The sequence below is a fragment of the Halichoerus grypus genome, chromosome 5 (assembly GCF_964656455.1).
Source record: "Halichoerus grypus chromosome 5, mHalGry1.hap1.1, whole genome shotgun sequence".
Classification (NCBI taxonomy): Eukaryota; Metazoa; Chordata; class Mammalia; order Carnivora; family Phocidae; genus Halichoerus; species Halichoerus grypus.
Genome location: NC_135716.1, coordinates 142,260,040 through 142,287,170, shown reverse-complemented (window position 1 = coordinate 142,287,170; position 27,131 = coordinate 142,260,040). Strand labels below are relative to the sequence as shown.

The 27,131-nt window shown below is 43.9% G+C and overlaps 1 protein-coding gene across 9 annotated transcripts in view; it reads right to left on the bottom strand.

The window, feature by feature from the left end:
• DAB1 (DAB adaptor protein 1) overlaps window positions 1-27,131 on the bottom strand; it is a 1,108,242-nt gene that overhangs the window by 321,740 nt on the left and 759,371 nt on the right. Inside the window, exon 4 of one of the 9 annotated variants that reach the window (XM_078073086.1) lies at window positions 11,912-12,023. The exons of the other annotated variants lie outside the window; for them this stretch is intronic. The gene's annotated coding sequence lies outside the window, so the exon portion shown is untranslated. The remainder of the gene's footprint in view (window positions 1-11,911; window positions 12,024-27,131) is intronic. 9 annotated transcript variants of the gene reach the window in all.

Genomic DNA, 27,131 nt, shown 5'->3' with positions numbered 1-27,131 from the left:
AACAAGAAAACATATCATCTAATAATAGCATGTCCCAAACCTTAGACTATAAAACTCCTGAGAAAGATTATTACCAAGAATAAAGAAGAAATGTTCACCCATCCAATGGGTCAAACAGGTTTAGGGAAACACTATGTATGAGAAACCCCTTTCAATGACACAGAAGACCCACTATGTTGTGAAGGTCCTGAGTAACTCTTAGGTAATGACATCTGTGGGCACACTGTTCAATGCTACTTAGTGTTGAGAATATCCTCTGGGGACTTTGTACTGGGCATCATTTTAGTGTTTTCCTTGACTTGCCCATTTTATCCTGACAACAGCCCTGTGAGGTGGGTACCATTATTATGCCCATTCACAGTTGTGGAAATTGAGGCAGGGTTAAGAGTTGACTTGCTCATATATAGTTTGTTCCAACCATCTGGAACCATCTAGAAGTTCCCAGAGTAAACCTTGCTTTTCTCACCTCTTTGCCTTTGTGGTGTGCTATTTCCTCTGCCTGGAACTCACTTTCAACCCTCTTCCCTGGCTGTTCCCTACATATATGTTGAGACTCTGCTTCTTCCCAAGGTTTTCTATGACCAAGGCAGTCATGATCTAAGGTGGATCAGAAGCTCCTTCTCTGTGGCCTCACTGCAATGACCATGCAGACACCTCTGTGTCACCTCTGCACTGAGTGTTCCTTATGGCAGGGCTGTGTTTTGTTATCTCTTTGTCTCCAATGCCAGGCATGGCACTCGGCAAACAGCAGGTGCCCAATAAATGTTACCTAAAGATAAAGTTCCCTAAGACAGTGAGTATATTTTTGCAGGAAAATAAAGTTCAAGGACGACATTAATAAAAATAGCTCTGATCGACTGAGATCTCTCGGAGATGTCAACCACTATGTTGAGCCATGACACAGGGCATATCCTTTTAACCTCTCCAGAAGCTTTTCAGACATTTGGAAACATTATCCCCATTTTACAATGAGGCAAACTGAGGCTAAAAAGGAGTAATTCTTACAACCACTGCACAAGAACACCACACAGCAAGATCAACAGAACCACCATGCAAACCCAAGAGCATCCAGTTCCGAAGTTCCCGCTCTTCACACACGCTGTTCCATGCAGCCATTGTGTAATTTGCATATCTGATTCTTTTTGTAACCAGGGCACTGAGATCTCTTCTAGAACGTCACTCTCCTAAGAACACGGCCTCTGCCCAGCCTCTTCTCTGTTAAAGGAAATGAGCTAAGATAGCCTTCAGCTGTGCCATCGTGGTGATGGCTGGAAAAATTAATCCTGTGCCGTTTTGCATTTGCTGCTTGTGAATCAAACTGTGAAAGCTAATTTAAAAACTTTCACACTTGGTTTGAATGAGGACTGTCAGCGCTTTGGGAATGCTAAATTGTACACAATTAGCTCAAACGGTGTGGGTTTAGGCATACCCAGCAGCCTCTCAAATGAGAAGGCTCCCATGGTCACCCCGATGAACCGGGGGGAGAGTGAGAGAAGGTTCCAGCTAAAAGAACAGAAGTGTAATTGGTTCATGATAGGACTGTGCACAGATATATCTGTCCCAGTTTGCAATCCCGTTAAGATGGAATTCCCTCCCAGGAACACCTGTGCTTCACCCAGATCAGACTCTGGGACACGCACACCTGGGTTTAATTCCCAGCTGTGCCACCTATAGGCTACGTGGCCTGGGGTGAATTGGGTAAGACACGGAAGCCTTTGTTCTGTCACCTGTGAAACAGGTATAACACTTCAGTTATCACAAAGCTTTGCTAGGACTTTACAGTGTGCATGAAACACCCCTTGCATGGAGCCTCACAGTGGTGATATTTGTTGTTGTTATCATGGGCTACCCCAGCAGGATGTGTACTCCTGAGAGCAGTGACACAGTCTTACCTACCTTGAGGTTCCTGGCCCGTCTGTATTACCTTAGAGCCCCACGTTCTTCAGGATGTTTATTTTCATTATCACTAATATTAGTGATAATCTAGTTTGGACTCTGAATGGGTCACAGGTCTTGCCTGACACTTTGGCAGAATATCATGAACGTAGCACTGCGCTGGACCTGGGGATTTGTGTTCCCAAGCTGGATCTACCTTTCCAACCGGCCAGGAGCATCTACGCAGACCAGCATGTAGCAAATAGCGCACCACTAGTAAATGTAGAGGAGTAAGCAAGGGCCGGCAGAGACCACGGAGAAGCCGCTGCCTCCTCTCCAGGCTCTGGCTCTACCAGCAAGTCCGTAGTCAGCAGCAGTACCTTTCCCGAGCTATTCCTACATCTCAACATTAAGGCCTTATATCTAAGTGACATCCAGTATCTGGTCATCTGACTCAGAAATTCTATAATCTTTCATCTACCAAATGGAAAAAAAAAAAGATTTAATAAAAGAATTTTAATAACAGCAGCTCAGCTGTAAGGTGAAAATAACTGTAATTACCAGAGCCTTCATAATGATGAAAATCTGATTAAAAGGGATGAGACGGTTATCATGCATCAGGCCCCTGCAATCACCGGGGGTGGGGGGGAGGACAGCATGGGAAAAGACTCTGCATTGCTTATTTTTCCCGCCTGCATTGTACTCTGCTCCCAGCAGAGCAAGGGCCATTTTGATGCACAGCTGATACAAAAGGGGAAAAAGAGTAACATTTGCCACACTACTGTTGTAGGTCAGGAACTGGCAGGTACATTAGAAACATGGCTGGTGCAGACATTATCATCACTATTTAAAAAACGAAAACCCTGAAGCTGGGAGAGGTCACTGGCCCAAGGTGACAGCTCAGCTCCAAAACGCAAGGGGTGTGTCCGGCTGGAGCTCAAGGCCACTGCGCACCCAGGCTGCACCCTCTGCCTCACAAAACGGTTCCACTGGACTGGGTAACGCTGAAATGATGGCTTCGCCCCTGTCAGCTCCTGGGTGGCTGCTCCTATCAATTTCAGAGAAGTGAGGGAGGAGGAGGGAGAGGACAGAGGTGGAATCCGGGTAGTATTTAACTCCAACCTGCTTTCACAGGGAGGAGAGCTCGAAAGCCTTCTATGCATTTTACTTGAAGAAGTAAAGTGACTTTACTGACAGATACTTTGAGGCAGAAACAATTAGTATTTGAAAACATTCATCCTTTCGACAAACAATTAATGGTTAAATATTCATCCATTCATCAAATATTGAAACGTCAATTCTCAGAAAGACCTTCCTGGCCACCTCACTCAAAAAGAAACCACCACACTTCTTAGCTCTCCCCTGCTTTTCTGCTCACACTTTAATTATTATAATACATGCACAGATGCACATTTATAAACGTATTTATAAATTTAATTTATTTAATGTATTTATTGTCCTCTCAATGTCCCGGAAATGGAAGCTCTCCCCTGACAAGAATCTCTAATCTGTTTGGTCACGGCAGTTCCCCAGCACCTGGAACGGGGTGTAGGACAGGGGAAGCCCTCTGAAATACGTGTTCTGTGGAGGAAGGACTTAAATGCTGCAGTTACAGCAGAGGAAGTGGATAGGCCATTTTTCTGACCTATATGTCAAGGTTTCAAAATACAGTGAGTTTTGATTTTTTTTTTTTTTTAGTCTCGACATGACTCTGTATATGCCATCTACCTCCTTCAATTGCTCATTTAATCCTTTAACAAGTATTTATTGTGTGTCTATGCTTTGCCAGGCACTGTTTCAGGTGTTCATATTCAACTTTGAACAAAACAGAGGTCCATGCCGCTTACGTTCTGGTGGAGAAAACCCACAAGTAAAATAGACCTGGAATGTGAGGTAGAGGTAAGAATAACGGCATCAAACAGGCTGAGGAGGGAGAGTGATGGCGCAGGCAGGAAGCTGGAAGACTAGTTTAGTTAAAGGAGAGATTTAGTTAAACCTCTGAGCAGGTCAGGCTGTCAACAAAGATGAGCCCCGGAAAGCAGGAGGGGACCTGGAGTCAGCAGCACAAGGACCAGGGCCACTCCACCGTGTCGACACACGGATCAACACGGCCCAAACATTTCTCATCTTCAGTCCTTGACGTCCTCACCTGGTACTATGGGAATAAGAACACCTGCCCCACCTGCCTTGTGACATAGGCCTGCTGGGTGTGCAAACGGTACAAACTTCCTGTTTTAAGACAAACGAGTTCTAGGGATGTAAGGTACCGCACGGAAGCTACAGACAAGAACACTGTATTTTATATCTGCAAGTTGCGAAGAGAGCTGATCTTAAAAGTACTCATCACAAGAAAAAAATTACAGCTGTGTGTGGTGGTAGATGTTAACGGACCCGACTCTGGCGATCATTTCACAGTGTATTCGTGGATCAAATCATGATGCTGTGCACCTAAAGCTATACAGTGTGGTAGGACAGTTATAGCTCAATTAAAACAAGATTCCCGGTGGCTTTTTATACATCCGTGTTTTAGCACATAGATTTACAAAATAAAAGGCCAGGCTCAAACTGACGCGTGAGAAATGTGTGTAATGATATACAAGAACACCTTAGGATAGCCATCCCGAAGTAATCATTGTAGTTTTCTAGACATTTGGACTGTTTGTTTTTCTGTTTAAGTAGGCTCCACGTCCAACATGGAGCCCAACGCAGGTCTGGAACTCATGCCCCAGAATCAAGACCTGAGCTGAGATCAAGAGTCAGACGCTTAACTGACTGAGCCACCCAGGCGCCCCTGAAGTGGTTTTAAAGCAACAACAACAATCCCAGTGCCCTCACTTGTAAGATGAAGGGGTTCCATCACTTGATTTCTCTGATTCCTTCCCGCTCTAATTTGCGAAGATTCTAGTGATATGAAACAGCTTTATAAACTCTAATTTGCTGCACAAATGAATGAGATAATGGTCGTCACCATGATTTTTATCATTATTTCAATGATCCACTTTGGCTCCGGAGTTCAGAGCCCCCAGCATCAGAGCGTCCGTCAGACTCATTTTATTTCAGTGATTTCAAAATCTCCCTGAAAATGTAAGCTGAATGGTAATTTCATTCCTAGAGATGTTTTGTTGTCTAAACCATAATTTAAGTGCCCGTTCTTAATTCTGCCAATTATCAGCACTAATGAAAGACAAAAATAGCATAGCTAACCAAAAAGGCCTATTCTAACTTGGTTTTAGGTTGTATTTTTTTTTTTTTTAAGTATCAGATCTGCTTTCCCAATCCTACTGTGGCTAAATTTGTACAAAAAAGAACAAGGTCTAGGTAAGTAAGGGACGTGGGGTACAACAAGGCGGTTCCCACACCGCTGCCTGTGGATGGGCTTCCAGGCTCCATCGCTCCTCAGGTATGGTAGTAAAACTTGTTTCCATTGTAACCTCAAGGAAATGAACGAAACTTGAAAACTTCCCAGATTCCCTCCTGGATGGAGCCTCTGGACCTTTGATCCCATTACCTGTAGCGATCAAGGGCATTCAGGGGGAGCAGAGGAATATAAATTCACCTCAAGTGACATCTCAACAAGAGCCTAAAGGAGACAATAAGACCTGTTCCACATTTATGGAGCGTTGCCCCTGTGCCGGCGAGTCGCTGAGAGACGGGTACAGACATTTCCCTGCCCCCCACACCCAAGGAGCTCACTGTCTGCTGTAGGAAACAGACCACCAATAAATTAAGAAGTCCACCAACCTGTCCCAGGGCTAAAATAGCTACAGAGGAGACAGAGGGACAGCTGAAGACGGAGGCCAGTTGGATCCAGGTTTGAAGACTGACGGAGACTCTACACGTAGGAGGCGACCCCTGTTCTATGGCTTCCGAGAAAAATAATGGGTGTAAAATAACTGAAGGGTAGCTGTGAAGCAGGAACTCATATTTATGTGTCGAGCCCAGGAGTGCATGTCCTATAGTTACCGCCTCACGTAAGCTCTTAAGTACAGGGGACCTGGGTTTTCTCTCCCCATTGTACAGGTGAAGCAGCTGAGGCACAGGGCGGTGACATACCTTTCCCCACGTCACTCCCCCTGCTAGAGCCAGGAATGAAAACCAACTCGAATGCCTTTCTCCCCCTATCCAAGTGTGCCTTCTCCACAGCAACTTCTCAAATCTGATTTGCGGCCAATTCCCGCCTTCCTGCCTGACTCAAAGCAATGATGCAAAGCCTGAGCCACGTCACTTGACCTTTTCCCTCTGGAAAGGCCTCTTTTAGTTACCCGTGGTTTGGGGTTCTCCTCTCTCTCCAGTAACATTCCAAAGTTCTCCAGAGAAGCAGCCAGATCTGCCATCCCTAGCCTAGCCCCTTCGTTCTTCAACGATAGTGTCCCCCTGCCCCCAGAGGCAGAGGTCAGTCCAGCTGTCCGTAAGAAAGGCCATGAGAGCCGACATAAAACTCAGACCCATTTTCTTCCCCCGCTGGGAACAGAAAACCTTCAGCCCCTCAAGTTCTGGGCAAGCGAGCCTGACCCTCCCCACCATTCAAAAGACCCTGCACCCTTCAAGCCTTCTTCATCTGTGACCTTCATCTGTGACGTTCATCGGAAACCACCTGTTTTTGTTCCATTTGTCTTTGTTTTCACCTCTCTTTCATGCTCTGAGACACCTTCCATCCCAAACCATCAGGCGTCAGTAGTGATCTCTCTCTGACCTTGTCTTTTTGTAAAATCACCACATTTTAGGTGAAACATTTTTTGTCTCACGTGTATATGTCAGGGTTTTGTGGCCCAGGCTACACCAGGACCCACGCGGACTGAACGTCACACATTCTGCCTTTAATTTTCTGACATTCAGCTTCTTCTGCTGGACTTACAGCCCTATTTCTAAATCATGGAAAGCAGCCATACCTTTGCTCTAAATGGGTAAGAGGAAAAAAAAAAAAAAAAGGAAGTTCCTTGAAGAGGGTCCTCAGGGTTTTGAAATGTTTGAAAATAATCTCTTTTCCATTAATGCACAGAGTAACATATTTCCCCTGCTGCTAAATGACACCTTTCAGGACTGATGATTAACATATAGTCGTACCACTTAGGCCCCTTCCAGGAAAATGGCAACATGCATTACACTTCAGCGTCTGTGCGGGAGCTCCGCATCAGCAACTTGCACAGGATGGGGAGGATTTTCCCTCCTAAGGGGGAGCAAAAATAAAGGTATGAACATAAAATGAATTACATGCCTCTGTACTTTGCGCGAGGGTCACCACAAAGACATTTTTATGGCTAAAATACTGACTGAAGCTTCTTTTCCTTAACAATCATGTCTGCGGAATCTCACCATTATGTAGCTATCCTGAGACAGACACAGCTATTCATGGACAAGAAATGACAAGCCTAGAATCCTTCGCCTCTACAACAGTAGGCCATTGCAATTGGCCCAAATATTTATAAATGGACCTAGTTCCTGAAACGGCCACATTGCCAAGAGCCCCGTTCTCTTTCTCTTAGCCCAGCCTGGCACATCATCCTGAATCGCTGTCCCGATCGGCTCTCCTGTATTGAGAACTTACCATGCACTGAGCTTTGTGATAAGCTAATCTATCGAGTCGTTTAACCATCATACTCAGGAGACAGACACTATTTTTACCCTTGTTCTTTTTATTTTAACGAGGACACCGAGGCACAGAGAGCCTTAGGACTGGCCTTAGGTGCCACCAGCTTCCAAGGGGCACAGCCAGGATCCAAACACAGATCTGTTTGATTTCAGCACATTGAACTACTTTCTCGCTTGCCATCACCCACTGAGAGAGGTGATGTCCCCTATAGGTTCAAAGCTGTGTAATAACCAACCACGTGCTAATGCTTGTTTTTGACTGTGTTAAATGATTAGTGAAACATGCACAGGAAAAGCACAACGCACCTCCCACGTGGCCCTGAGACTTGAAGAGAAGAACTTTTCTCTGTACTCAGATCACCTTTGTAAGATGTTTCTCAGGGAGAGAGGCGGCAACTCTAAGTTCCTGCCTGGCTGAGCCAATCAAAGGCACGCCTATACCTCTGATTGGCACTAAAAAGGGACAATGACCTTGGGAACGAAAGAAAAGTAAATCCCAAATTCCAGGTGACTCCACACAAAGTCAAAACATCTGGCATCGGGTGCCTCCAAAGACAAAGAGCTGCTGCAGCCACAAACATTAACATAAAATCAAAGTCCCTTAAGTGGACGATTCCGGTAAACTTTGCAAACCACAGCCTGTGGGTTTGTAAAATGATTCCATGGATGCAGCTCACTTAGCATTTACTAGAGATCTACCGAGCACACTGTGCCAGGAGCCAGAGATACAGAAATACATAGGACAAGGCCCCTGACCTCAAAGGGCTGGAATGAAGCAGAAGAAACAGAGTACAGAGAGAGGAAAACCAGCACCCCACTTCCTGCATGCCCACCAAGGGCCAGGTACTCTGCTAGCTGCTTCACGGTTACCTCTTTAACATTCTAAAGAGATGCACCATGATCTGCAGTCTACAAATGACAAAACTTCAGAAAGATGTGTCACTTGTTCAAGTTTCAAAAATGAGTAAATAGCAGATCTGAGACCCAAACTTAGATTTTCCAGACTCCAAAGACTTTTATTTAACCACTACATTGTACTGGCTCCACAATCAGAAAGAATCATACTGCAGCATCGTCAGGACAGCTGTCAGAGGTATTAACAAGTCCAAGGGGAGCTGCAAGGAGGAAGGAATTCATTTGGGGATACAGAGGAAAGGCACGGTATCCTTCACAGGGCGAAGACCTAAATCAGGTTTTGAAGCATAAGTAGGAGTTCACCAGGCAGATAAAGGAGAGAGTTGAACATTCAAGACACGAAGAACTCAGAAGCCCAGAGGTATAAAAGACCACAGCCCATTAAGGAATTGCCAGGAATCCTATATAGCAATTCTATAAAGTGATACTAGGGATAAAGATAACATGTTAGCCACAGATGTAGGCAGGAAACAGGCTAAAGGGTCATGCATATGCACGTGTGCACAAACATTACAGACACACACACACACACACACACACATATCTTTTTATGGGATTTTCCCAGAGCAGGGACCTACTTGAGTTTTACTAGACCCCTGGTGTGAGTAAAAACAAGCAGAACTCAGCCAAGGCCATCATTGACTTTCATGGGGCCATTCAGCTGCAAAGAGCCCAGTCTGCTGACACTGAGCTTATATAAAAACCCACACGTGTTTATTTGTCATTCCTCCCTACTCAGTAGTAACAACTCGGCTACCAAGCATGTAAGATGCGGCATGTTTTGCACCTGTCATTTTCCAAGGGGGCCTCGCTATAGTCAAAAAGGAAATGAAGCAAAGTACAGAAAAAATCAAAATTACGCATAGAATGTGAATACCTGCAATCCCTTTGTATGAAACGGAGACTATCAAATTTGAACTCCCCAAAATGATCGTATTTCCAAATGCAAGGAGGAAGCAACCCTTGACCTGGTTGGCTCTGTCCCATCCAATAGCACAGACGCAGTGAGGTGGAAAATGGACCAGGGGAGTTCTGATGGAGACCCATTCAGCCCCTCTCTGTATGGCCTGGAGTAAATCATTTAACCCCTCTAAGCCTCCACGTGTCATCTGGAAATAGGCACAGTAATATACCTAATATCCTACTTCTGATAAAGATTAAATCAGAAAACGTACGTGAAAGACTTAAGCCCAATGGATGACAAACAATACTTAAATGGCAACACGAAAATGTGTTAATGTTAACCTAAAAACACTTCTGCCTAAAATAGGTCTTTAAACCATATGAAGAATTTAGGCTTGATTAGGGTGACCCTATACTTAAATGCTTAAATATTTCTAATACTACCAGTAACCACAGCACTGGTTTATGGAGCACTTGTAATAATGCCTTACATTGTTTTGCTTAAATTTCATAACCACTCTGTGGAGAAGCCACTATTATTACCTCCATTTTAGAGGCAGAGAAACCAAGGCACAGAATTAAACAATTTGCTCAAAGGTAACACAAATAGGAGCTGAAGGAGTAAGATTTAAACTCAGACATTCTAGTAACTTAAAGCCTTTTTGATGCAGTTTAAAATTAATTACTTCCAGGGTGTGATGGTTAATTTTACATGTCAACTTGGAGGGTGTTTTTGGATAAGATTAACATTTAAATTGGTGAACTTTGCGTAAGCAGATTGTCCTCCATAATGTGGGTGGGCCTCACCCAATCAGTCGAAGGCCTAGTTAGAGCAAAAAGACCAGATTCTCCAAGCAAGAGAGGATTCTCCAGCAGATGGCCTTCAGACTTCATCTGCACCATTGGCTCTCCTGGATCTCCAGCATGCTGGCCAACACTGCAAATTTTGGACTTGCTAGACTCTATAATTACATGAGCCAATTCCTTATAATAAACCTCTTTCTATATATACACACATCCTATTGGTTCTGCCTCTCTGGAGAATCCTACACAGGAAGAATGGACACACACAGGGTTTTTGTTGTTGTTTTTACCCTCCATCCCATCCCTTATCTTTTCCACTCAACTTCTTCAGTAGGTATTTCTAAGTGCTCCCATGAACGAGGCACTCTACTAGATTACAAGGTTGGTTGGGAAGATGCCCTCCGTTCACGCCTATTCTGCCCCTGGTTTTCCATCCCCTTAAGTCCACGCATCTCCTCTCTGGATTACAAGATCCTTGAGATTTGTGACTAGTCTTTGTAGAACATCAAGTACAGAGCTTCAAATAGACTATGGAGTAAATACCCATCAATGTTGGTAAAATGAATATACTGTATGCCTCCCATTGCTGTTTTCACCCATTGCTGAGTCTGTGGCAAGGCTCTATGCTGGTGGCTCAGCATTCATTTCTTTTTTTTTTTTTTTCTTTAAAGATTTTATTTATTTATTTGGGAGAGAGAGAGCACAAGCAGTGGGAGGAGCAGAGGGAGAGGGAGACGCAGGCTCCCAGCCGAGCAGAGAGCCCGATATGGGGCTTGATCCCAGGACCCCGGGATCATGACCTGAGCCGAAGGCAGACGCTTAACGACTGAGCCACCCAGGCGCCCCTCAGCATTCATTTCTATGTCAGTTTGTCCTGATTTTAGGGAACAGAAAGGGAAACCCCAGGAGGTTAGGTGACCTGCTTGAGGTCACACAGAGCGATTCACACTCGGGTCTGTCGGAGTCCGAAGCCGGTGGACTTCTCACCATCGCTGCTCCAGTACCCTGTTCCTCCCCCTTCCCAACTATGAATAACAGATGAAGCCAGCGATGAATGAGCACCCCCAGAGCTCCAGGGCCTTCAGCCAAACTTCACACACATACAACTTCAGAGCTTGCACGAGGCCAAGTATAAAAATGAAGGCAATCGGATGTTATCTATAAACACCTCAAAGCTTCTTTTCCTTTCACTTAAAAATTCTCTAGTAATTGTTTTTACCACAGTTAATCATAAAAATGAATCACCTCAAATTTTTTAAAGAAATTCTCCTTCAAAATATGTCAACTTTGTGCCACAAGTTCATTTATTATGAGACCACATGATGCCTCCAAGTACTGCATTTTATTTAAACGTGACATTTTTTTCCCACTCTGTTTTGATTCCACATCTGAAAATCGCTTCTATCAATCTTTCATTGGAGCCAAACATAACTGTTTTGCTCACTGAAACATTAAATACAGTCTCAGGGCCCTAGAATCAAATTAAAAAATGAAATAAACTAGTATCTGGCTGACATTCATAGCTTCATATCCAGGGAGACCACAGATTTGAGAACTGCTGTGAATCCACTTCCAAGATAAAAATCAATCAATCCTAATCCCTTTGCATCTTAGATCATTTCAAAAATCCAAGGACTTCATGTGGGTTGATTTTTCTTTTTGAGATTCAATTTTAGAAATTGTTGACTATTCTGGTTTTGAAAGGGGCAGGACATCTTCAATGAAACTGCCAGGTTCAGTTGGGACATTGATTGTGATCAATGATTTTCTGCATCAGCTGCTGTTGGGTTGGGGGTTCGGGGTGGGATGAACGCCATATACTTACATTCCCCATAATGCATCATTCTCTTTCCACATAGTGGCAGCAAAAAGCACATCCAATATTGTATTACTTTCTTCTTTCGTTCATGATGATGTCCCACATGGGCCCTGAGAGTCTGAAAAAAGAAGCATTTCCCAGGTTCTAAGGATGAAGGGAACCCTAGCCAATCCATCATGCTTTGTCTGCTAATGACCGATTCATGGATAAGAGCTACCATAACTAGAGAGGGGCAGCAGGCATGAAAAGGAGTAACTCGACTGTCATTGTGGTTGGGGTCTGAAGGACAGCAAAGCTGTGATTCGAATTCTCAATCAGACCTCCACGGTTCATCATGGTCTGGGGCGGGGCGGGGGGGGTGGTGTGTGTGAGAGAAGTTTGTGGATGCATACTCCTCCATCGGCCCTGTCTTCTCTTCTTCTATTAGCAGAGTTAAGTCCTAGGGCCCATGGAAAACTCGGTCTTACCAAAGAATAAAACTTTAAAAGATCTGCTGAAGGGGGTGTGGATGAGGGCTGCGATTCAACAACTCTCTCCCCACAATGGCCAGATGAATGTCTCTCACACACAATGCTGATCTTGTCATGCCTGATCAAAGAACTCTGATTTCTTCCTTCCCTCACCACCCCCTTCTCCTCCTCCTTTTTCCTTCCTCCCTCCCTTCCTCCCTTCACAACTTCCTCCCTCCTTTCCTAGCTGCCTTCTGGATTATCTTCCTGTCTTTCCTCCTCCTCTCTTACCTACCTACTTATCTATGTCCTTTCCTTCCTTCCACGTCGATTAAGCACTGACAAAGGAAAATCATTTCCTCATGGAAGATATCACAGTCTACTGAAGAGGGACGCCCCCAGATAGACAACCCCAACACAGTGTGAAATAAAATAATGGTGCTGTGACATACAGAGGCGTATTGGCGAGGGAGCTCCTATAAGCTTCCTAGGGTGAAGGGGCAAGGTGTGGCCAGCGGAAAGCACAGCACACACAACGGCACCAAGACAGAGGGACGCGGTGTTTTCCAGGAAGTGTAGGCAGGTCAGTGACACTGAGGCATCGTTTCTGGGGAAGGGGTATGAAATGAGTCTGGAGAGGTAGACAAGCCCTGGTTATGAGAAGTTTTGTGCCTAAGAATTTTATGAAGGCAACAAAGATAAATAATAGGTCTTAAGCAGAAGTGGAGGTGGTGACTCGATTTTTAATTAAACCTCCATAAACACACACGCAGGCCCCGGTCCGAGCACACTGTTTCACACTGCAACCTCACACCCAGTTGCCCCCCTTCCTACTTTATTTCTCTCCACTGCTTTCATCACCATCTACTGCTGGATTCACTTAATTTTATTCATCGTCTATCTGCCTCCACGGAAATGTAAGCTCCATTGTGAGAATGGGGGGGTTGGTTTCACCCACAGCTCTGTCCTTTGGACCCAGAATACTGTTAACTAACACGTAGTAGGCATCCCATGAATACTGCTGAACAACATGGTCTTTTGAAAGACAGTAAAACTCAATCATCTCAACATTTTATTTGGAGGAAAAACTTTGCCTTCAAAGAGGACACTTCACTTAAACATTCCCAGTCCCAGTTCCCTGCAGAATGCGGGTGAAATGCCTAAACAAGGAACCGGGTCTTAGTGAGCACCCAGCGCACACTCGGGGCTTAAAGAATGGCTTCTGAGTCATCAGAAATCTGGACCATCAACCCAAGTGATGTTCTCTTTAGGTCAGAAGGTGAGCAATTTCCCTAGAATATTCTATGCAGCACAAGAAGCTCCTTTCAGAGAGACAGAAGTCTTGGGAATGTAATGGGCTTTTCAAACACTGTAGTTTCTGGAACCAAAGGTCAGCAGTGGCCCATGAGGCTCCTGGGGGGACTGGTGATCATCTTCCACGACACCATCATGCAGCTATGATAGCACCTTACGATATGGCTCTGACATCCTGACTGCCTGCCGCAAGAGACCATACCCATCTTTTTTTTTTTTTTTTTTTTTTTTTAAGATTTTATTTATTTGACAGAGAGAGACACAGCAAGAGCAGGAACACAAGCAGGGGGAGTGGGAGAGGGAGAAGCAGGCTTCCCGCAGAGCAGGGAGCCCGATGAGGGGCTCGATCCCAGGACCCCGGGATCATGACCTGAGCCAAAGGCAGACGCTTAACAACTGAGCCACCCAGGCGCCCCGAGACCATACCCATCTTAACAGAAGGACACCATGACTGGGGAAGAAGTAAGCTGGAGAGCAAAGCGCCTGGTATCCAGTGCCCAACTTCCAGGTTTGAACCCCAACTCTGCCACATCTAGCTGCATAACCTTCAAAGAGCAGCTTAATCTCTCTGTGCCTCAACAACGCTCTGGGAACAACAATGACCCTACCTCACAGGGTCACTATGAAGATGAACTGAGTCAATCCTCAGTGAACAGTACCCGGCACATGGTACGTGTATAAAAAAATGTGGTATTTTGGGGGCGCCTGGGTGGCTCAGTCATTAGGCGTCTGCCTTCGGCTCAGGTCATGATCCCAGGGTCCTGGGATCGAGCCCCACATCGGGCTCCCTGCTCTGCGGGAAGCCTGCTTCTCCCTCTCCCACTCCCCCTGCTTGTGTTCCCTCTCGCTGTGTCTCTCTCTGTCAAATAAATAGGTAAAATCTTTTTTAAAAATGTGGCATTTTTGCATTGGCACATCTTAGAACGTAACAGGTGCCCAAACAATGCTTATTGAATTGACAATATAACATACACACATCTGAATTTCCTTATAGATACCCACAGAAAATGACAGGAAAGGGGCTTCAGGACAACACAACCCATATCCCTGCTTGGAGATATTAAAAAAGATCCTAGGGACTCGAAAGGCTCTGCCCCTTTCTGGCTGTATTGATTTGAGGCATAAACTTTAACTGCAGAGGCTCTATTTCCTCTCCTGTGAAACTCAGCTCTCTCCCAGGATTGCCCTGTGGCTTGTTCAGGTAACATTTAGTGTTTTACAAACACGAGAGCACTATAAAATATTAAATCGGTATTACAAACAGAAAAGCTCCAGGCACTCAGCAAAAGAGAGGGTTAAAAAAAAAATGGGACGTCAAACTACTCTCTCTTCTTACATTTGTGCAAAATTAAAATGACTCTTTGCAGAATCCAATTTGGATAAGCCCATGTCAATACTACTGATACAAGCCATCACTAATGACAAGATTGATAGCTCAGGAGGGCGAGTCATTTCATGTTCACTGTGCATCATGCTTAATTCGCCAAAAGGAGTTTGTGTGTATAATTAATGCGCTTTTCTTCCCGGCTTCATCTGAAAACATGTAAAGGGTCTCTAGGGAATTCTGTAAGTTAGCAACAATTAATAAAATAAAACCACTTAATTAAAGAGAATAATTGGAGCCTATTTTATCCCTGAAAATGGAGGGAGAAAAATCACTTTGGAAACACACTGTAGATAAATGGCTGAGTTTTAAAAGAAAGAACAATGTGCAGATGGGACACATGTAAGTCAGGATAGTGGACTGATTTCCCAGGCCCTTTGTTCTGCAATGATTTAAACCCACCTGACTTGACAAGAGAGGGAAGATCACGGTCCCTACAAATGGCATGTGCCATTCTTATGCAAGCAAACTTCACGTATTCATTACCTCAGTGCACATTAATAGCACCTTCTCTGTACCCACCATCGGGACCCATCAGTAAAAAGCAGCCGCTCTCCCTCTGTCTTCCAGAAACTCCCAGTGTTGTCAGGAGAAGAGAAAAGTCCCCACACAACTAAAATGCTGAGGGACAGGCACTATGTGGAGACAGAGGGCAGGACGGAATGGTGAGCGAGAGCTCCCCAAGCAGCCCCGTAGAAACACTGCTTTCAGACACCCTGAGTTTTCGGAAAGAAATGAGCCCTTGCCAGCACAGGAAGAGAAAAATGCAACTGCATGTGTTAACATCGTGTCCTCAGCCACTGATACGGGACTGCACACACTGCTCCAGCAAATTACATAAAACTCAGTATGTCCCAAGAACAGAGTATATGTTTCAGAGCAGAAAGGGATGATGCTGGAAACCAGGGGGGAAAGAGCATGTACGTGGAATCAGAAAAATGAGTTGCAATTGCATCATCATGTTATCCGGTATGTACGCAGCATCTCCAGGCTTCAGTTTTCTTTCGAATGAAGATGGAATTCTAGGAACACTCGGATGGTAGTACCCAGTACTATGGTTCCCAACTCTCTGCATCCCTCCCAGTGAGATGTGTATTCACTCACGCCCTTTGCACTATGACTGCCAGCACCTCAAGGGAGACAAGGAACATTCCCTTCCCCGTTGTCAGGTTTGGCCACGTGACTAGCTTTGGCCACTGTAATGTGCAGAAACTTAAAATGCACTTATTTTATTCATTCAGTCCACACTGTATTTCATCCCTCTGCTGGAAGGACCACATGGCCCTGCTGAGGCTGCTCCCCGAGCCTGGGTTCCTAAAACCAAAAGACTCCCGGAATAGAGCTGAGCAAAGCTGTCGACAGCTTGGGTAACTACTGAAATTTGGGGGTGGCTTGTTACTACAACAAAAGATCACCAATACATAGGTGAATAAACAACTTACAGGCTAAGAGGAAGTCATACAGGTAATGATACAATAATCAGAAACGTGCCATGATAAATACATGCATGGGATAAGTATTGAAGAACCAATAACATATGTAAAGACACTTGTCCCGTATTAGGCAGTTAATCAATGTCTGATTCCTTCACCTTGGACGTTGCACAAAGAGGCAACAGTCTCAGAGTTAAGCAATTATAATGAAGGTCATGCCAGAGCACGAATACATTAATTTGCTCCATATTAGATACCTCCCATCAGAATTAACTGGACATATTCTGGGCTGGCTCTCATACTTTCCTCGGGCAAGTCCTGATGCTCTTCGTACCTCTATTCTCGCATCTGTAAAATGGACAGAGTAGCTCTGCATCTACTTTAAACAGCAGTTCTGATCATCATGTTATTAATCTGTGTGGAGTCCCTAAAAGAGAGCCTGATGCCATATGTGCCCAAACCATGTAAACCACTGTCAGCATTTATTCCTATGAACATTCAACAGCTAACACCTGTTGCAATTTACTAAGAGCGGGTTATGCCTATACCTTTTCAGTGACATGAACTACAACACACCAAATTCTTTTTCCTTCCTCTTTTCCTGTTAGAGTGTCTACCACCATCTCTGAATAAGGATAAGGGAAGCTGTTTTCAATTCCTTTGAAACCTTTCAGTGAAAAGACACAGTGGTGAAATATTTGGACCGAGTACTGTGTAACTCACAAGATAGGTTCCTACTTTTTGTTTCTTCGGTAAATTGCTCACAATGAATTTCCAGTGCAATTTCACAACTTCAAAATACTTGGCCAGATCATTAAAAAGCAATCAATATGAGCCTTTGAAAGCTCATCCATTCATAAGCAAATAGGATCTATTTCCTTGTCTTCAAAGGGCTGGTTGCATCTGTTTGTTGTCCTAGCGACTTTATGATCAAAGTCAGTGGTTCTTAAACTTTGGGAGGTGACACCCCCCCTTTGAGAGTGAGGAAATCCTTCAACACTCCCTTCAGACAAATGCCTACCAAGAATTCAGAATTCCGGCCACATTGTCCCCTGTGGTTCCACAGCTGACAGATGATGGGCTGGCCGCTGGGGTTGGTGGCCGAAGGGGTGTGTAGAAAGGGGGACGCCTGTAACATAAAACAGTTCCCGAATCAAAGGATGAAGGAGGGAGGCCCAAACAGGTCTCTCCCAGAACAAGCTTCCAGATCTCCTATTTCATGGGGATCCGTGGGCCAACCATGCCTCAAATTTCTGCGTGCAATTTCCTCACAAAATGGGGGTAATAATAGTTGTCCCCTCATGGTGGTGTTGTGGAAACAAAATGAGATGACCCAGGGACAGTGCCTGGCCCGTTATAAGCTCTTCATCAGTATGACCTACTGCCCCCACGTGAGGAGGCAGGACACTGGGGCCCGAAAGAGTAACAACTTGCCCAAGGGTGCACAACTTCGTCGGTGACAGAGTATGAGGAGATGCCGAGGGGCTTCAAGAAGAGAGCTTGCAAGTGAGCCGAACGCCAGAGTGAACAAACCAGGGCATCTAGAAATAAGAAGTGCTAAAATCAGCTGATATTTGTTTGTGGCTCAGCTGTTCCATCACACCAGCTGCTCCAAACTTTCAGACGTGTCTTAGCACAGCACAGAATCACCCCATCCTATATTCATCCCATCAGCCTCAAATCTAATTTCAGTCCTTGAGAGGTTGTTTTTTTTTTTTTTTTTAAGGGGGCCTAAAATTGAAAATCCATTCCTATTTATAGTAAAAGGACATTTCCTAAGAAAGTGCCTCGTAAGGATTCAGATCCTCTTTCCTCAGCAGTTTTCCCCCCGGCCCTTTTGGATCTATTTTGATTCCTTTCCTGATTGAAACCTGTCTCAGAGGCTCCTACTAGTGAAGAAGGAGAAGCTTCTTGGCAGATCCATAGCCATGGGGTGTGCCCAGGGCCAGCATTAATGGGACAGGGCCCGAGAGAAGCCAGCACTGCCCCAGCTTTGGAGATGGGGAGAAAATCATCTCCACAGTAAATACCGAGTATATTTCTAGGAGAGCAGTGAGGAGACAGCCCAAATAAAAACTCCAAAATTATAGCGATCAGTAGCATGGGAAGTTGTTTAAAATAAAAAGGCAAACCATCAGACATGTGGTCTAGTCACAGCAATGAGCCAAACTGGGACAAGAGACCAGGGTTACTGGCCCCATGCTGCCATCTCCTAGCTGGGAAACCTTGGGAATCCGTTGGCCCCCTCGGGCCTCGGCTGCTTTATATGTCAAACAACTAGGCAGCAACAAGGTATCAGACTAAATCGTCTATAAAGACCTTTTCAGCTTATGAATCAAGGGATAGAAGAATATTTATAGCAACTTATTCCATAAGAGCAAAGAAGTGGAAACCAGCCAAATGCCTACCATTACTTGAGGAGATAAAAGGATCCTCTTAGAATACTACATAGCAGTGAAAATTAACTATGTATGTGCATCCATATCAAGCAATCTTAAAAATTAAAAATATAGGGCGCCTGGGTGGCTCAGTTGGTTAGGCGACTGCCTTCGGCTCGGGTCATGATCCTGGAGTCCTGGGATCGAGTCCCGCATCGGGCTCCCTGCTTGGGGGGGAGTCTGCTTCTCCCTCTGACCCTCCCCCCTCTCATGCTCTCTCTATCTCATTCTCTCTCTCAAATAAATAAATAAAAAATCTTTAAAAAAAAAAAATTAAAAATATAATGAGCACCAAAGTCACAAGAATATTGTACAATCTGATTCCATTTTTTTTAAGATTTTATTTATTTATTTGCTGAGCAGGGAGCCTGATGCAGAACTCGATCCCAGGACCCCGAGATCATGACCTGAGCCAAAGGCAGATGCTTAAGTGACTGAGCCACCCAGGCGCTTCAGTCTGATTCTGTTTATATAAAGTTCAAAAGCAGGTAAAATGAAAGGCATCCAGAACATGATCAACATGAAATTCAGGCTGGTAGTTACCTGGGGACGGGGGAAGGGGGATACTGCCAAGGAGGAGCCCTTAGGAAGCTTCCAGAGACCCATGACATTCTATTTTGTGGCCTGAAGAGAAGATACCTAGGTTTTAATTTTATGTTTATTATTATTCATTAATTGTCCCCATAAGGGTCATGAACTTTTTTGAACATAGTCTATGTATCACAATAGAAAAACAGGTCTTAAAAGGCCCCAATATTGTAATGAAAAGGGAGTGCTGCATTCCCACCAAATACATGATACACTATTAACCCCAGGACAGCCTGACAACACAGGTCACGCCGCCCTCGCTTTGCAGACAAGGAAACTGGTTCTGAGCAGTTGAGTAGAAAGGAGGGGCCACACAGATGAGATTTTGACTGCAAAGTCCACGCACTTCCCGCTGTACCAGGCTTTGGGTACACAGGGGAAGGAAGTACAATTACTTTCACCAGGTTGTCCAGGAATTTATAACTAAAAGGGCAGGAGCCCAGAATCTGGCCCTGAAGTTCAGGATCCTTCCAGCATGCCTGGCTAAATACTACAAAATGCAGTCAAGGAGAAACTGGTATTGATATGCTAGCTCCAAAGGAAATACACTAAGCCTCTCCAGTTTATCCCCTTTTGATCTGGTTTGCGTGAGGTCGGGGAATTTATCTCTGATATGTGCAGTAGTGAAAAGGTGTACAGAAAGATAGGACTATGCTAATACAGTGGTCTGAATATAATTTTCATATCCAAATGTGTCCTGCTCTTTGCAAGACCAATTTTCTCCAAGGACGCTATGTGCAAATATGTGCAAATATGTTCAAGCTTTCCTTCTCCCTGCCCCAAATAGCAAAATGGCATTACTCCGTTGCCTGATATCCACAGATTTTCTCATTTAAGTAGTGCTATTGTCTCTGCTGTTTATGAGTTTGTTTCCCATCACAAGAAATTTCAACCCACACATAAGCTACAAATGTGTTTCCTTCCATTTTTTTCCATTACTCTTAATTAGGTAGTAAAATACAATCCACCTACGTGAACAAGATGGGTAAAAGAAAGTAATAGCTAAATGCATTTTTCATTTCACACATACCAATTTGTAAGCAGACAGTCAGAAAGTCCCCTGAAGCTAACCATACAGTGCTTCCCCCAATGATGGAGGGTTTGGTTGTTTACATCCATCACTGAGCGTCAGAGCTCAAAGGGACACCAGGAATCCACCCCATTATCTAGCACAGAGTGTGGCACATGGCAGTGGCTTACCAAATGTTGGAGAAGTAAATAATAATAGCTCATAATTATAGTAGTTAATACACACAGAAAAGGTTTATCATAAGTCAGATACTGCTCTAAGCATTATACCTACATAAATTGACTCATTTAATCTTTACAATAATCTCAAAAGGTTGGTATTGTTATTATCTTTGCCTCCAAGACAGGAAACTGAAGCTGAGCATGATTATGGCACCTGCCCAACACCACACAGCTGGGGAGCAACAGACCTGGGACCAGGCTGTTGGCTCCAGAGTCTGTGTTCTTAATCCCCATGTTACTCTGAACAGGGAAGAAGGAAGGGGGAAAGAGATGGGAAGAATGGAGCCCAGGAAGGTAAAATGACAACATAAAGGTCACAAAGTGGGACTGTGGAAAAAAGCAAGAGCCTTAGAGTCTGAAAGACAGTTTCCAATCAGAGCTAGGTGCCTTCCTCCCTAGGGGACACCAGCAACACATATTTCCAGAGACCTGCTGGGCTTGGGTGCTGGTGACCCAAAGACTGTACGACTCGAGTCAGTCTTGTGTTTGCATGTTTCCATCTCCTCCTCTGGACAATGAAGCCAGTAACATCCACCTCAGCAGACTGCAGCGAGAATCACATCAGTTAAACAGTAAATGTGCCCCAAGAGGCACCTACCTAAAGAGACCATGGAAGTTCAAGTCTAAGGATCATGCCATGCATTTGCCTGCCTTACTGAACATGGGCAAACTTAGCCCACAGGTGCTTTTGCTTCTCATAGATCTAGCAAAAGGTTTATATTGGAAACACACCAAGAGAAAGGTTCCAATGGCGGGGGCGGGGGGGGGGATGGTGAGGTGAGTGGGAAGGGAAAGGATGTTGCTTAGGACTCTAGAAAAGTAAATATTGCCTCTGCTCCATTGTGGTGCCAGAAAATGCTCAAAAGAATCAACTCAAATTGAAGCAGTCTTGCTTAATGGTTAAAGCTTGGCTGTTGGAGCTCCACAGACCTGGGGTTGCCTCCTGCCTCCTCCCCTTGCTAGTAGCATGTCAGGCAATCTCTCCAAGGCCTTGACTTTCCCCATCCCTGCTAGGATCGCTGTGAGGATTTATCACAACGGCTGGCACAGAGACAGAGCTTCATCAGTTAGGGTAAAAACCCAACAAAGCATGGGATGAGGGAGGGACAAGGAGGAGATCCAACCCTCCTCCTCTGGAGTTGGTGCCCACATAATATTGAGATGAAATAAATTCAAAGGATTATTTAAGAAAAAGGAAAGAAAAAGCCAGAAAAATACTTTTTTTCCCTCTATATGCCCAAATGCTTAAGTCTTTTTTTTTTAAAGATTTTATTTATTTGTCAGAGAGAGAGAGAAAGAGAGCACAAGCAGGGGGAGCGGCAGGGAGAGAGAGAAGCAGGCTCCCCAGTGAGCAAGGAGCCCGATGTGGGACTCGATCCCAGGACCCTGGGATCATGACCTGAGCTGAAGGCAGACGCTTAACCGACTGAGCCACCCAGGCATCCCATACCTAATATTCTTAATAAACATTTTCCTTTTTGATAGTTTACCCATCCACCATCAATAGAAAATTAGTGCATTAAGAGATACGAGTGATGCACACGTACATCCCCATGAGAGGACCTGCAACATGAACACGGAGGAAAACTCCTTTATAGAACCACCATTTGTACAGTGTACACTTCCCTGTATCACTGTTCTCACCCCACTGAATCCTCAGAACAGTCCTGCACTCCCAGAGGCGGCCAAGCCTGGCCTCTGGGTTCAGGCTTGGGGTGAAATCAAGGCTCTGCTCTGAGCCTTCTATGAAGGCCATCCAGCTGAGAGAGCCGGGTCTTGAATCAAGGCCTGTGTTCTTGCAGGGCACGATGCTAACCCCTCTTTCCAGGTGTTCTCCCTGGCTCAGCATTTCCTCTCAGCCCTTGTGATGAACAACATTGCACCTGCAGTGACCAATGACTATCAAGTTCCCCAGCATCACCTCACTGACAGACAGCCAGCCCCCACCCACAGCCCTGAAGCACCATCTTCTTACCTCCCAACGCTACACTCAGAAGACACTGTCTCCTTGTTTCTGTTTCCTCCCCAAAATGTGAGCTCCAGAGGGCAGACATCATGTCCTGTCGCCAAGCATGCAGCCGGTGCTCAGGAAATGTTAGCTCACGAATGGAGGAACGATGACCACAAGGAGAGGACACAATCAAATCACAAGAAAGCTGCATGCTTTAGGAAAAGGGTAACAGAACAGAAAGGATACCTGGATTCAAGCTGCAGATTTGCTGGACACTGGCTTGGAAAAAAAAAAAAACTTCTACAGCACAATAACCCTTCTCTGGATTTCTGTTTACTCATAAAGTAAAGGAAACTAGTTGTACTTGACTATTCTTAAGTTACCATAGCTAGGTCCAAAGTTTTGGTGGTCTAGGAAAACCATCGATCTGTGCATATAACTCTGGGTCTAATTTTATTTGGGGGGTGGAGAATGAATGAGAGAGAGAGAGAGAGATTCAAAAGACAAACAAACAAAAAAACCTCTGACCTTGGACAAGTCTTCCAATGATTTCCAGTTTCCTCATCTGTAAATCGAGAAGGTTGAACCAGGTCATTTCCACCATCCTTTGTGAATTTAACTGAAGTGCCTTTTAATTCCACTTTCCTCTGAGAGCTTTGAATCCTGACCTAGAAATTCACTGTACCTTGTAAATGTTCTTTACAGTCCTTTTAAAATTCACACTATTGTGGTGGTCAAAGCCTAGAGAATGAATTTAAATCTAAAAAGTTTTTAAAAGTGACTTCGAATACCTTCCAAGAACACTCAACTTTTGTGCTGTTTCAGCATAAATCTTGGGAAGGGCTGCTATCCTTGGACTTTTTTCTATGATTTTCAAGGCAAGCCTAGAGAACAGAGCGATCACAGCAAGACTGGTCATAGCCCTGGCAGGGCGGCCAGGCGAGCTCTGGGGACAAGAAGTGACTACACATACAACAGTGATGACCGGGGATATCTAAAGTAGATCATTCATCCCCCACTGAACCAGATCATTCTCCCTCTTGCCAGTGTGGATTCAAAAAGACCCAACACACCTCCTTAGACCTGGACGCCCCCATGTATCAAATGTGAACTTCAAAGGAGGCAACGTAAGCAGGCCTCTCAGGGTGCCCGTCTGTGGAGGATCCCACATCCAACAGCAGATTGCTGTCATCACCACAAAAAATGCATCTCTGATGGCGTAAGACCATGGATGTCTGGTTAATTCATCATTTTGATATACATTTTACATCCAGGAAGCCATCCAACCTCCACCTACTGAAAGATCTGCTATGTGCCCATTGTTCAGTTGCTGAAGTAGAAAAGACTATAACAAAGATTCTCAGGTAAGTATTTTTATGGAAAAACATAAATATGTACATAATACTTATGAACACACATACATAAATACATAAAAGCATGTAGTTATGGAAGCTAAATACACATTTCATGACAGGTAATTTGGTTTCTCTTATTCATCCAACAAATACTTACTGGGGGCTCCTGAGTTGGCTAGCAGTCCCAGGTTACAGGGATGCAAAAACCTAACATCCCTGCCTTTCCCTGACATCCTAGAGGGGAAGTCATTATGTGAACAAGCATTTGTCACACTGAGGTTTGTCTTTGCCTCTTGTTTTAAACACTCAGAGATTCACTTCATTTTGTATTTAGAATGCTGAAGGACCTTGATTGAACACATTTGAAGGAAGTGATTCTCAATCAGGGGATCTTTTACCCCCCAAGGGACAACATCTAAAGACATTTGGAGTTGCTACAACTGGTGGGAAGAGATGCTCCTGGAACCTACCAGGTAGAGGCCAGGGATGCCGCTAACCATCCTGCAGTGCACAAAATCTCAAAGGTACTGAAACCAAGAAATCCTGATTAAGGTGTGTTTGAACATTCTAAAAATAATATGGCTACACTTTAAAAATCAGGGATATTTATAGAATTAGAAAATTTGGAAGCCTGTGGTTAAGTTAAAAAAAAAAAATCTAAAGAATGGAAGAAAAACTATTCAGTTGGATTTGCATGAAAATAATAAACATTTGCAGGAATACATTGTTTGCTTTACCCGAGAGGAAATTCAGGGACACTTACAAATTATGACAATTTCTTTATATATGCCATAAAATGGTGTGTTTAATACCTCCTGATTCACCTGGGGGAGAATGGTACTTGAGTGTTCCTTTGGTTTTCCACCTTGTGGGGCCCACTGTTTAAGACCTCACATCTCCCACTTACAAGAAGAACTTATCTCCAGAAAGACACATGGACCCTGAGGCCTAATTCAAGATTTGAGGAAGGCTATAACTCAGGCATCAGACAATCAATATTCCGATTTGGAATTTAGCACTTTGGAGACAGAATGTTCAGAAACACACATAAAGGATCTGCTTATGATTGAGGCCCAATTCATATTTATAATATAATCACCTAATAAAAACGGTAATGACCTCCGGCTGACTTTACACAGCATGCTTTGGCACATAAGCTCCATAAAAGGATTTTCACAGACCTTGCCTTGAAGAAAATACATCTAAGTTCCTGGGTTTTTTTTCTATCAAGACTGAAGAGCCCAGACAAAAATATCATTCTGCTTTCAGAGTGCCAACATACACAGTATGTATAGGAGATTATCTTGTAATAATATGATAATGTTCTCAAGAACTCTTTCTACTTATACATGTGACCTTTAAGATGAATATATAATACACTTTTTGGTTCATCTTCTCTACAAGCAAAAAAAAAAAAAAAAGAGAAAAAAGAAAAAAGCTCTCTCTTCCCTTCCATGGCTACCTTAAAAAAAAACAGATCAAAACACCCACTGACTGACATCCTTAGCTGCTGGTCTGTTTGCTCATCTCTCCATGTCCTCTGACCAGCTTCCATGATCCCTTAATGATGCTCAACATCATTAAATTTCAACAACACAGAACTGGGCTGATAAGCCAAGTGAGCAGTTAAGGGCACATACAGGTCCCCGGAAGAGAGAAAAGAAAGTGTGTGTGTGTGTGTGTGTGTGTGTGTGTGTGTGCACGTCTACGTGTGTGTACTTGTGCACCCTTGCATACTTAACAGAAGCAGTTCTGGTACAACTCCCAACCCCTCAGTGGAAGGCATCTGTATATAATGGGAAATGAAAGAGAAGAGTGCTGAGCAGGTTCAAGTGCAAAACGGGGTGAAGTAGGGTGAAGACTGCAACCATGTAAGTGTATCTACCTCCCAACTGTCTATTGTTTGATGATTGATGACCTATTGTTTCCACATCAGAAAATTACTTACTGAAACTATTAGCAGAAGTGGATGAAAAGAAACCAGGAATCGCAAATTCTGGTCCAAGTCTGGAATAAATCAGGGAGGGTAACTCCCCCCTGACCACTGGCATCGGCATGAACATATTTCAAAAACATAACCACTAGGTTCTTATACAATTCAAGTTCATTTTTTCCCATTGCAAATTACATATCTGCGGCACCATTCTGAAATGCATAGCAGAAGATACTTAAAGGATTACTAAGGAAGAATTGGATATAATTTCTCCAAACTTATTTCAGACCCCTCCAGGAAGCATATCCCAAAGGAACAAAAGAAGGATGTGCTTTCTTAAAAGGCCAGCAAAATTCTACACCCATGCTAAGTATACTACACACAAACCAATCAACCAACAAAAACTTTAATAGTAAACATTTGTTGAATAAATGAACAAGTGGATTATTTTATGATTGATGATAAGGCTAAATGTTTTAGCAGGAAAATAAACAAGAAAAGAATAAGCAAAAAAACTCCTAAGAATGGATAAGCATTTTTGTCAGAATCTATTATAATATAGATCACCTAAGAGGACAGAGTTTCATAATTTCAATGCCTTATGCACTAATAAATCAAGAACATGTAAACCTTTATTAATTTCTTTTAAACTTCTATATTAAGAAAGGTATTATCTCTTGCCTGGAAAGTAGGTTTTGATAGAAGTGAATTATCTCACAAATTACCATGCTACTAATATTTGACATAAAAGAAATTTATCCCAGAGTAAATCACCTTTCCAACTATGCTGAATAAATTCAGAGATGCATTATTTGCAAATCAAAAATGACATGTTTAAGTTGCAAAGAACTTAAGAGACCCAGTCTCAAGAGAGACCCCGTGGGTCTTTTCTCGGGTCCAGCCCACACCAACACTTTGCCTCTCCTATCAAATAGGACAGCTTGGCTCCACCCAAAGGTTCTGCCCACGTAGCTCTCAATGCCTGGCTTCACATTACAATCATTTATGGATCTTTTAGAAAATACTTGGGTGGCACTTCCCAAGACAATGATGTAATTGCTCTGGAGTCAGCTGGTGCATAGGTATTTATTAAAGAAGATTTCATGTGTAACCGGTGCTTGGGGGGCTCT